We start from the raw sequence: 12300 nt of genomic DNA on the forward strand, positions 1-12300 counted from the left end.
TTCCATAGGCTCTTGAACCTTCGGGTAGCCATCCGAGTTCCAGTTCCATCAGCTGGTTCATGGCATTTTCTCAGCCTTCTTGTACCTTCTGCTACATTTCCAAGTTGAAGACCCTAACGTCGACGACCAGAAAGACCACCCCGATGACGACGACGACGACGGCGGAGACGACGACGGCGGAGACGACGACACTGGAGACGACGACCCTGGAGACGACGAGATGGAAGACCGAGAAGCAGAAGAACAAGAGGCTGCAGAACAAAGAGCAGAAGAACATTAAGCATAACACTTAATATCAGAGCAAAAGATATTATCTAAATTATATGCAGAAGAAGACTAAGCAGTGTATGGGGGTGAGTCCGTTCCTCCTCGTGGTGCCCCTGGATAAAGCCTGATGCTGCAGGCCAAACTGAACGCGGACAAATGTAACTTTTGTGACTGGCAGAACGGAAGGTGTAATCTTCCAACTTTTATAGATAACAACTACGGGAATGCCTGTCACAAATGAGAATATGATAAAGAAGTAGAATAGGAAGAATAATAACAGTTGAATAAGATGAATATGTAGAATAGGAAGAATAATAATAGTTGAATAAAATGAATATGAAGAATGTAATAAAAAAAAAAAGGTAAAGGATGAAGAAGAAGATGAATAAGGTGAAGAAGAAGTTGATGTCAAAGATGCTGATGATGATGAAGATGAAAGTGTGGGAAAAGTAAACAAAAAAGAAGGGGAAGGGCGTGGAATAGTGAAACATCAATATCTGACAAAATAAAAAAAAATTTACATAGTCAATATCTTTGTCACTCCGAACGTCTTTAAAAAAAAAAAAACCATGCTATTCTATTTGATTGGGCTAAACCTCTATGACTTTAATGTCTCCGCCACCTCCCCAAATACATCCTGCATTATTCTTAGTTGTTTTCCTTCAAGTAGAATGAACCTACAAGGAAAGAAAGGGTTTATTTTAATTCCGATATTTTGGTCCCATTGACTTGCAATGGGATCGGGTATCGGTATCGGCGATATCCGATATTTTTTGAATATCGGCCGATCCTATCCGATACCGATACTTTCCGATATCGGAAGGTATCGCTCAACACTAGTCATGGGATGGGCTTGCATGACTAAATCGGATGAGTTAATTGTTTCTCTCTGACCACTGCTGTGATATTTATGGGATAATACACTTTTATTGTCTGCATCATTTATGACATATACTCTAATGGATTTACCTTCATACTTGGAAACAAATGGTGGAACTAAAAATATGTGGGTTGATATCATTGTCATGAAACCTATGGACTAAATACTATTATTGTCTATCACTACATATATCTCAAGAGGTTTATCTTTATTGATAACTTCATAAGGGAACTATAGGTTTGAAGTGGTGAGCCTAAAGGCTTGTAGGTAGTCTTTTTCATTATGGCCCATCGGTGAGATTTTTTCAGACAAAACCACCAATATACCTTTCTTCAGAATATTGTCTGCCTTAAATCAAATTATCCTCTGTTGGCATAAAGGGAGCCTATTTTGAGAGTCATTGCTATATCATCTCTGAAAAATACAGAGAACTGATACTGATAGATAATAATGTAGCACATTTTATTGCTCTATAGCACTTTATTATTGGTGTTGGTGATGGTTGTTTCTGTTAGTTTTTCCTTTTATGGTCTTAAGGGAGAGCAGACGTTGAGTGGGGGTGCCATGTCGAACTTAGGGTGCCAACCTCCGTGTTAAGGTAGGGTAAGGAATGGATAGTTCACCCCCCTCCTAGTTCATGTTTCCTAATAATGAAAAGACTGTGTTGTTTTAGTTCTCTTGACCCTGATCTATGGGTAATTTTACTTACTTAAATGAAAGTTATATTTTAGGTTTTTTTTGTCTTGGTTGAGAAAAAAGGGTTGCAATAGTGTTGCAATACAGCAGAGCTGAGAGAAAAGCAAAAATGTGTTTGCAAGAAGACAAATTTAATTTCTTCTGTTCTGTGTCAGTTACTTGTCTCGCACTGGGAATGCCTCCTTCATGTAAAATAAGCTCTGGGGGCGGAGTTATCTCCAGGCATCATCTGCCCCAGAGCCTGGAAGAGGTCACTTATATAAAGTATGATAAAAGATGATTTCTCAGCAACAACACAGCTGATGTGAGACACACAAGGATTAGTGATGAGCAAATATACTCATTACTCGAGATTTCTCGAGCATGCTCTGGGGTCCTCCGAGTATTTTTTAGTGCTCGGAGTTTTAATTTTTAGCACCACAGCTGACTGATTTACATCTGTTAGCCAGCATAAGTACATGTGGGGATTCCCTAGCAACCATTCAACCCCCACATGTACTTATGCTGGCTAAAAGATGTAAAATATTCAGCTGCGGCGCAAAAACTAAAACTCCGAGCACTTAAAAATACTCGGAGGACCGCAGAGCATGCTCGTGAAATCTCAAGTAACGAGTATATTCGCTCATCACTAACAGGGATGACTGTTTTCAGTATTCTATAACTTATATGGCCATATTAATAGTTTAAGTTTTGCAGGAATTGAACATATAGAATATCCCAAACAGGGTGGTGATCTTAATAAATTATTATTAAGAAGAGAAGGTATCACGATAATGCAAAAACCATAGCTGAGGGATTTTTGCACATCTGACCATGGTCCTGAAAGCACATGGCAGCTGTGACCCCCTGAATCTCTCTCCCTTCCCTGAATACAGCAAACCAGCCCTATGGCAGACACTGGGTAACTTGAAGCTAGTGTGTGAGCAGGGTGTGGCTTTAAACTGCAGGTGACCAATCCTGCAAAGCCACCTGTTGTCCCTACCTTCTCAGTCAGGAATTTCTTTTGTCTCCCCAGTCTAAGAATGTAAATATCTCTGACCTCAGTACATATCATTAACCAGCCCATTAGTGATGTCAGGAGGCTGCAGTTTATAAGTCTCTACACTTCACCAGTTTCAGTTTTGCTTGAGGAGCTGTACTATGCACTGGAACATCTGGGCTCTGCCTGCCAGCATGGTTTTGCCTGAAATGATCTGAGAACATGTGAGTTTTACCTTTTCTCATTTTATCCGGTTATTTTATAATTGCTTGTACATATTTTCAATTGTCTCTTATTGTAACATCCTTGTATTATTTTTATAAACACTGCCTGTTCTTTTACGGAGTAAAATATCTAAAATACTAGTTTCGTTCTCCTGCTCTAAAAGTTTTCTGAAGGGAATTATGCTACTGTTTTGGGTTAGCTTCGGACCCGATAATCGAAGCTGGTGGCAGCATACCTTGTTCTGTGCCTTTAGGAGTTGTTGTAGTGATGGCGGCATTGATAATTATTGTTCCTGCCTGAGTGGGAGTAGTAATATGGCCTCGCTGCAGCATGCCCAATAGCCAGTATATAGCAGGCAGCCTTTCTGGTGACTCATTACCCTAGGTGCAGTTCCTAATCTGACCTGAGGGTAAGGGGGTGCCAGAGAGCTGCAAGTTTTCAGCGGAACTGTAAAGCGGGATATACATAAATCCCTGCAGTTTGTGTGTTAGGGTTCGAGCTCCCGCCTCTGCACAGGGGGAATCTCGGGCCATCTCCGCTGCGGTCTCCCATTCTTCTCTGCCGCAGTGGAGCCTGCTCAGTGGAGACGTCAGTCCCAGCGTCTCGCTCAGTCTGACTCTGTACAAAGAGTTACTGCTGCTTTTCCTGCTTCTGCCATTGAAGTCAGTGCTGGGCAGCGGCGATCAGATGCTTCTGGGACTAAGTCCTGCTTTTCTCGTTCTGAGCATGCCCAGAGTAAGATCTCTCAGTGGAGCTCGAGGGTCACATGTTCAGATACTGCAGCTAAAGCCATTGGTCCTTCAGGAAGGTCCTGTAGGTGCTCAGGCTCTGTGGCAGCCTCTCATTGGTCCTTCTAGGAATGTCCTGTACGTGCTGCAACTATTTAAGGCTTGCATGGGCGCATGGCCATGTGTTAGTATCTTTCTATGTTATGTGCTTTGCGCCAGTGTGGTCATGTAAGTTTGTGTTCAGGGACCCAGCTGAAATAAGTCCCTAGAATGCAGGCATCTCCGGCGAGGAGATTGCATGTGTATGTATTCAGGGACCTGGCTGAAATAAGCCCCTAGAATGCTGGCACCTCCGGCGAGGAGTTTTTTGTGCATGCATGACCACTGACTGCTCTCAGTTGGGTAGTTAGCCTGTGCCTCTGTGAAGTCTAACAGGGCGCAGTGCTTTGATTTCATGGCTACTCTGTGAATTAACAGAGTTAGTTCATACCGCCATATAGTTCCGCCATTTGCTAGCAGCAGGTTCTCCTGCACGGTGGACCCCGGGCTGCGAACGCATCTATTACAATAAAACAACTATATTTACTCGGTGTGTTCCGCTAGCCCTAACATCGTGTTATATTGTAAGAGCAGTAGGATAACTAAAATAAGCCCCTGCGGTAAACTAAGAGGTCAATAGCCTTGTGTGTGTTTTCATCACAGTGTAGCAGTGGAGGGATAACTAAGATAAGCCCCCCTGCACATGTAATAGCCGTCTGTTGGCCTGAAGTCACCCCAATCCGTGAAGTAGGGGTGACAGTCACGGTGTGAATCGTGACAGAAGGCAAATGGATTTTAGATACAGATGCTCAAGGTCCATTAGGTTTAAATGATGAACTAGATATGCCAGTATAGTTATAAACCAATGTATTAACCACAATTATGTATGTATTGTTTTCACATGTCCCTTTCGCTATTATTTGTTCAACCACTCCTCAATCCTTATTAAAAGGAAGTGTTGTACCACTCTGGCTAACATGGACCCATAGAAGCGCAGTAACAGCGCAATACGTCAGTCGGGCTTTTTCACCTGCTCATTCCCCTGTCTCGTGCACACCACCCCATGTATTTATTGAGATGTTGATATCATCTAACATGGATTAAAGAAATTTCAACAAGAAAGACTGGGTGAGTGCTCCAGTTCTTTTCTTCTTGTTTGTGCAATAATAATAGTTTAGATAGGTCTAATGTGGTGAGAGATTCTCTTTAAAAATTAGATGTACCTCATGTACTTTCAGATACCTCATATTAATTTTTTTTTTTAATTGGCACAAGAAAATAAACAAATGTGGCCAATCCCTGTTTTAGAATAATACACAAGCAGCATAATTTTTTTGTACTGCTCCAGTATTATAGATTGCTGCATCTCTTATTGTATTATGTTACCGTGATTTGTAACTTACATGTACATCATACCTAACCCCTTGATCTTAAAGTATTAGAAATTAATGAATATTTTTAAATTTAAATCTGCTAGCTACAATTTATATATATATATATATCTATATATATAATTGTCTAAGGGTTTTTCCGTCTGTCTGTTTTTCTGTCTGTCTGTCTGTCTGTCTTTCTGTCTGTCTGTCTGTCTGTCCTGGAAATCCCGGCTCTCTGATTGGTCGAGGCCGCCAGGCTTCGACCAATCAGAGACGGGCACAGCATCGACGTAGAAATCCTGCGTCTCTGATTGGTCGAGGCCGCCAGGCCTCGACCAATCAGCAACGAGCACAGCGACGATGATGTCATAAAGGACGTAGAAATCCCGCGTCTCTGATTGGTCGAGGCCTGGCGGCCTCGACCAATCAGCAACGGGCACAGCGACGATGATGTCATAATGGTTGCCATGGCGATGATGATGTCATAAAGGTTGCCTCGACCAATCAGCGACGGGCACAGTCTGCCGCGAATTCTGGAATCATCATTGTTCATATACTACGGGGACATGCATATTCTAGAATACCCGATGCGTTAGAATCGGGCCACAATCTAGTATGTATATATATATATATATGTATATATATATATATATATATATATTTATAGCACCTTTGCAAATGTGTCTCTAATGAAAATAAAATTACTTCAAAATATGTGTTCATGATTAAGATAAGAAATTGGAAAGAAAAGAATTTAAGGAAATATAACAAACTTAATTTAAAGATAAGGTCATTTTCTTCCAGAGCATTCCCTTTAACCTATTGTCATATCATATCATTTTCTCTATAGTTCACTTTGAGTTAGCTTATGAAATAAGAAACCGGCTTAAATGAATAGCTCCGACTTTTAATGGGCAAATAAAAAAGAAAAGTCAGCCTGTTTGAAAAAAATGTCCTCTTCTGTGTACTACTGGCATAGGACAAAATCTAAAATAGAATGCAGTATTACAAAAGGCAATACGTAGAGATGAGCATATTGCTCCTGTATAAATTTACTTTGATTAGAATTTTCGAACAATCGCAGGTCTCAGACAAATTTGAACACTTTGCCATTCAATTTGTGAGGATCGCTGAAGACTGCATCGAACAGAGAGCAGTGCAAGCTTCTCAACGTGTCTTTCAATTATCATATTACATGATCTAATGCAGCCAAACAATCAGGAGTATTAAAGGCACCACAAAAGATGAGGGCTTGGAAAGGAGAAGTCACTATGATTTTACACCCTAGGAATAGGACGTCAAATCCCACAGCTCATCATTACAAATAGTTGTTTTAAAGACCTCATTGTGGTGTACTATAGCTTTAAAAAAATATTAAAACTGAGAGTAGTATTAAAAGTCAATGAATAATAATATAAAGATTCAGGTCATTGGGATGCACTGAACTTGCAGAGTCTGCGTGAATGTGAATAATTGATCTGTGATATATTATAGTATTGCACCTTAAAGGGAACCTGTCACCCCGAAATTCGCGGGTGAGGTAAGCCCACCGGCATCAGGGGCTTATCTACAGCATTCTGTAATGCTGTAGATAAGCCCCTGATGTTACCTGAAAGAGGAGAAAAAGACGTTATATTATACTCACCCAGGGGCGGTCCCGCTGCTGGTCAGGTCAAACGGGCGTCTCCGGTCCGCTGCGGCGCCTCCCATCTTCATTACAAGACGTGCTCTTCTGATCTTCAGCCACGGCTCCGGCGCAGGCGTACTTTGCTCTGCCCTGTTAGCATCCTCAGAGCCAACCTCTTCCTGCCCTGACCAAAAAGTCAAGTTTTCATTCCAATCAGGTATCTCAGGTATCTAGTTTAGGGTATAAGAGCAGAATCTGCACGTCAGCAGAGTAGCCCGCCTGTGAAACTAACTACACCACCTGTGTATCTCTATTTTCACTGCATCGAATCAAGTTAGTAGTTTAGGGCCTAGGAGCAGTGTCTGCACGTCAGCAGAGTAGCCCGCCTGTGAAACAAACTATACCGCCTGTGTATCTTAATTTTCACTGCATCTAATCTAGTTATTAGTTTAGGGCCTAGGAGCAGTGTCGGCAAGTCAGGAGAGTAGCCCACATGTGAAACTAACTACACCGCCTGTGTATCTCAATTTTCACTGCATCTAATCCAGTTATTAGTTTTGGGCCTAGGAGCAGTGTCTGCACATCAGCAGAGTGGCCCGCCTGTGAAACTAACTACACCGCCTGTGTATCTCAAATTTCACTGCATCTAGTTCAGTTAATAGTTTAGGGCCTAGGAGCAGTGTCTGCATGTCAGCAAAGTAGCCCGCCTGTGAAACTAACTACACCGCCTGTGTATCTCAGTTTTCACCGCCTCTAATCCAGTTAATAGTTTAGGGCCTAGGAGCAGTGTCTGCACGTCAGCAGAGTAGCTTGCCTGTGAAACAAACTATACTGCCTGTGTATCTCAATTTTCACTGCATCTAATCCAGTTATTAGTTTTGGGCCTAGGAGCAGTGTCTGCACGCCAGCAGAGTAGCCCGCCTGTGAAAATAACTACACCGCCTGTGTATCGCAATTTTCTCTACATCTAGGTGATTTAATAGTTTAGGGACTATTAGCAGTGTCTGCACGTTAACAAAATAGCCCGCCTGTGAAACTAACTACATTGCCTGTGTATCTCTATTTTACTGCATCTAATCCAGTTAATAGTTTAGCGCCTAGGAGCAGTGTCTGCACGTCAGGAGAGTAGCCCGCCTGTGAAACTAACTACACCGCCTGTGTATCTCAATTTTCACTGCATCTAATCCAGTTTACAGTTTTGGGCCTAGGAGCAATGTCTGCACATCAGCAGAGTGGCCCGCCTGTGAAACTAACTACACCGCCTCTGTATCTCTATTTTTACTGCATCTAATCCAGTTAATAGTTTTGGGCCTAGGAGCAGTGTCTGCATGTCAGCAGAGTGGCCTGCCTGTGAAACTAACTACACCGCCTGCGTATCTCTATTTTTACTGCATCTAATCCAGTTAATAGTTTGGGGCCTAGGAGCAGTGTCTGCACGTCAGCAGAGTAGCCCACCTGTGAAACTAACTACACCACCTGTGTATCTCAATTTGCACTGCATCTAATCCAGTTATTAGTTTTGGCCCTAGGAACAGTGTTTGCACATCAGCAGAGTAGCCCTCATGTGAAACTAACTACACCGCCTGTGTATCTCTATTTTCACTGCATCTAATCCAGTTAATAGTTTAGGGCCTAGGACCAGTGTCTGCACGTCAGCATAGTAGCCCGTCTGTGAAAATAACTACACCGCCTGTGTATCTCAATTTTCACTGCATCTAATTGAGTTAATAGTTTAGGGCATAGGAGCAGTGTCTGCACATCAGCAAAGTAGCCCACCTGTGAAACTAACTACACCGGCTGTGTATCTCTATTTTTACTGCATCTAATCCAGTTAATAGTTTAGGGCCTAGGAGCAGTGTCTGCATGTCAGCAAAGTAGCCCGCCTGTGAAACTAACTACACCGGCTGTGTATCTCTATTTTTATTGCATCTAATCCAGTTAATAGTTTAGGGCCTAGGAGCAGTGTCTGCATGTCAGCAAAGTAGCCCGCCTGTGAAACTAACTACACCGGCTGTGTATCTCTATTTTTATTGCATCTAATCCAGTTAATAGTTTAGGGCCTAGGAGCAGTGTCTGCATGTCAGCAAAGTAGCCCGCCTGTGAAACTAACTACACCGCCTGTGTATCTCTATTTTCACTGCATCTAATCCAGTTTACAGTTTTGGGCCTAGGAGCAATGTCTGCACATCAGCAGAGTGGCCCGCCTGTGAAACTAACTACACTGCCTCTGTATCTCTATTTTTACTGCATCTAATCCAGTTAATAGTTTTGGGCCTAGGAGCAGTGTCTGCACGTCAGCAGAGTGGCCTGCCTGTGAAACTAACTACACCGCCTGCGTATCTCTATTTTTACTGCATCTAATCCAGTTAATAGTTTGGGGCCTAGGAGCAGTGTCTGCACGTCAGCAGAGTAGCCCACCTGTGAAACTAACTACACCACCTGTGTATCTCAATTTGCACTGCATCTAATCCAGTTATTAGTTTTGGCCCTAGGAACAGTGTTTGCACATCAGCAGAGTAGCCCTCATGTGAAACTAACTACACCGCCTGTGTATCTCTATTTTCACTGCATCTAATCCAGTTAATAGTTTAGGGCCTAGGACCAGTGTCTGCACGTCAGCATAGTAGCCCGTCTGTGAAAATAACTACACCGCCTGTGTATCTCAATTTTCACTGCATCTAATTGAGTTAATAGTTTAGGGCATAGGAGCAGTGTCTGCACATCAGCAAAGTAGCCCACCTGTGAAACTAACTACACCGGCTGTGTATCTCTATTTTTACTGCATCTAATCCAGTTAATAGTTTAGGGCCTAGGAGCAGTGTCTGCATGTCAGCAAAGTAGCCCGCCTGTGAAACTAACTACACCGGCTGTGTATCTCTATTTTTATTGCATCTAATCCAGTTAATAGTTTAGGGCCTAGGAGCAGTGTCTGCATGTCAGCAAAGTAGCCCGCCTGTGAAACTAACTACACCGGCTGTGTATCTCTATTTTTATTGCATCTAATCCAGTTAATAGTTTAGGGCCTAGGAGCAGTGTCTGCATGTCAGCAAAGTAGCCCGCCTGTGAAACTAACTACACCGCCTGTGTATCTCTATTTTTAATGCATCTAATCCAGTTAATAGTTTGGGGCCGAGTACCACAGTTTGGCCACTCAGTTCTGTTCGGTTTTCATCCATCGGTTGTTATGCCAACAACTACAGATACAGAGTTGCCAATTAGTTAAGCACTAAAATGAGTGGCAAAAGGTCTGCTGCTGTTGGAAAAGGGAATAGGCATGTTGGAAAGGGAAAAAAAGGTTGTGTTCATGGGGTAGATGGTAAATCAACAGTAACATCTGCAGAAGAAAGACCATCTTCCAGCCAAAGTAAGATGTCTATTTCTTTTCGTGGACAATATGATATGATCCCTTTCTTACGACTATCGCTACGAGCATAGCCAAAAATTCCAGATGAGGCACAAAAGCAGCAGGTGCTTGAACGGAAATCAAGTGTTCGTTCAAGTGGGCTCTCCTCCATGTCAACTTCTACATCACAACTAGTCCAGTCCTCAGAGTTGTCACCCCAATCGCACTTGCTTCCTCGCAGCTCCCAAGTCTCCAGCTGCCCATCTCAGCATGGGGTAACACACATGGTTGAGTCTGTAGAGCTGTTTACACATACTATAGCCTGGGAATCAGAGGTCTGCTCCAGAGCTTCTGTGAATCCAGACGAGGAAATGATCTTCACTGATGCCCAGAATCTGTGTGACTCGGATCCAGGCCCAGATGAAGAAGGTTCTGAGCATAATGTAGACCCTCGTTCCCAAGCTGTAACTCCTGTTGGTGGAGACAATGAGGAAGATGATGATGAGACTGAGATACCTGATTGGAATGAAAACTTGACTTTTTGGTCAGGGCAGGAAGAGGTTGGCTCTGAGGATGATGGGTGTGAGAACACACAGGATGATGATGACGAGGTTGTAGACCCCACTTACTGTCAACCCACAGTCCGCCAGTCCATGAGGTCAGTAGAGGGAGTGGAGAAGGATGCTAGAGACGAGTCTGACGATGAGGTAACGGTGCCCCTTCCTGGACAAAGACAGAGTACTGGAAGCACATCAACAACTGCATCCTCAACCCCAACTGTGCCTCAGACCAGAAGTCGTGATGGCTCTTCAGGTCGCACGGGCTCTAAGCCTTGCATAGCCTGGGCATTTTTTGACAATGCAAAGGATGACCCAACTCATGTTGTCTGTAAGATTTGTCAACAAAATCTCAGTAGAGGCCAAAAAATCACTAGCTTGATTACTTCATGCATGAACCGTCACATGGATATGAGGCATAAGTTGCAGTGGGAAGCTCACTGTGCTACAATGCGGCCTAGTGGGCCGGGTCAACCACCGTCTGCCCCATCAAGTGCATCCGCGTCCTCTTCATCCTCTGTGACTGTGGGGACAACAGTCGCACATAGTTTTGGATGCAGACCTTTCACCTCTTTACCCGCAACAGCCAGTGTGATTGGCAGGTCATCAGGACATTTGCACGTGGAGACACCTGCTGGTGTTGAGCGCTCTCCGACATCGACACCACATTTTGATCAATGCAACATAACATCTCCGCCTGCACTTTCCTCACAGACCAGCAGTTTGCTGGGGACACCCTACTCAACTCCGTCTAAGCATGGCAGCCAGCCCTCAGTCCCTCAGATGTGGACAAGTAAAAGATATTTCCTCCTAGCCATGACAAAGCTAAGAGGTTGAATTTCTCCATCTGCAAGCTGTTGGTACAGAAATGCTGCCTTTCCGCCTGGTGGACACAGAGGATTTTCGAGACCTTATGTCCGTCGCAGTGCCCCAGTACCAGATGCTCAGTCGCAACTACTTCTCAAATAAAGCTGTGCCTGCGCTACACCAGCATGTCGCAGACAACATCACCGCTTCCTTGAGAAACTCTGTGTGTGACAGGGTGCATTTCACCACAGACACTTGGACGAGTAGACATGGACAGGGGCGTTACATATCGGTGACTGGGCACTGGGTAACTACGGTGACATCAGGAAAAGGGGCAGCTGTCCAAGTCTTTCCGTCGCCACGAGTTGCTCGTCGATCCTCTGTATCTAGAAGTTCCTCCACTGCTTCTGCCTCCTCAACCTCCTCTCAGTCCTCCACCTGCACCCAAAGCCTGTCTGGTAATGCCACCCGCGTTGTAACTGCGCAGAAGGAATCCTGCACACCTCCTCACTATGCTGTCACCAGGGCTCAACGGCATCAGGCAGTGTTTACATTGAAATGTCTGGGAAATGTGAGTCACACAGCTGAGGAGTTGTGGTCAGCTCTGGAGACCGAGTTCCATCAATGGTTGTCTCCACTCAACCTGCATCCAGGGAAGGCTGTGTGCGACAATGCTGCAAACCTGGGTGCGCCCCTTCGCCGGGGCAATGTCACACACGTGCCTTGTATGGCTCACATTTTGAACCTGGTTGTCCAGCAATTTTTATCCCACTATCCCG

Source organism: Ranitomeya imitator, chromosome 3 (genome assembly GCF_032444005.1).
Source record: "Ranitomeya imitator isolate aRanImi1 chromosome 3, aRanImi1.pri, whole genome shotgun sequence".
Lineage (NCBI taxonomy): Eukaryota > Metazoa > Chordata > Amphibia > Anura > Dendrobatidae > Ranitomeya > Ranitomeya imitator.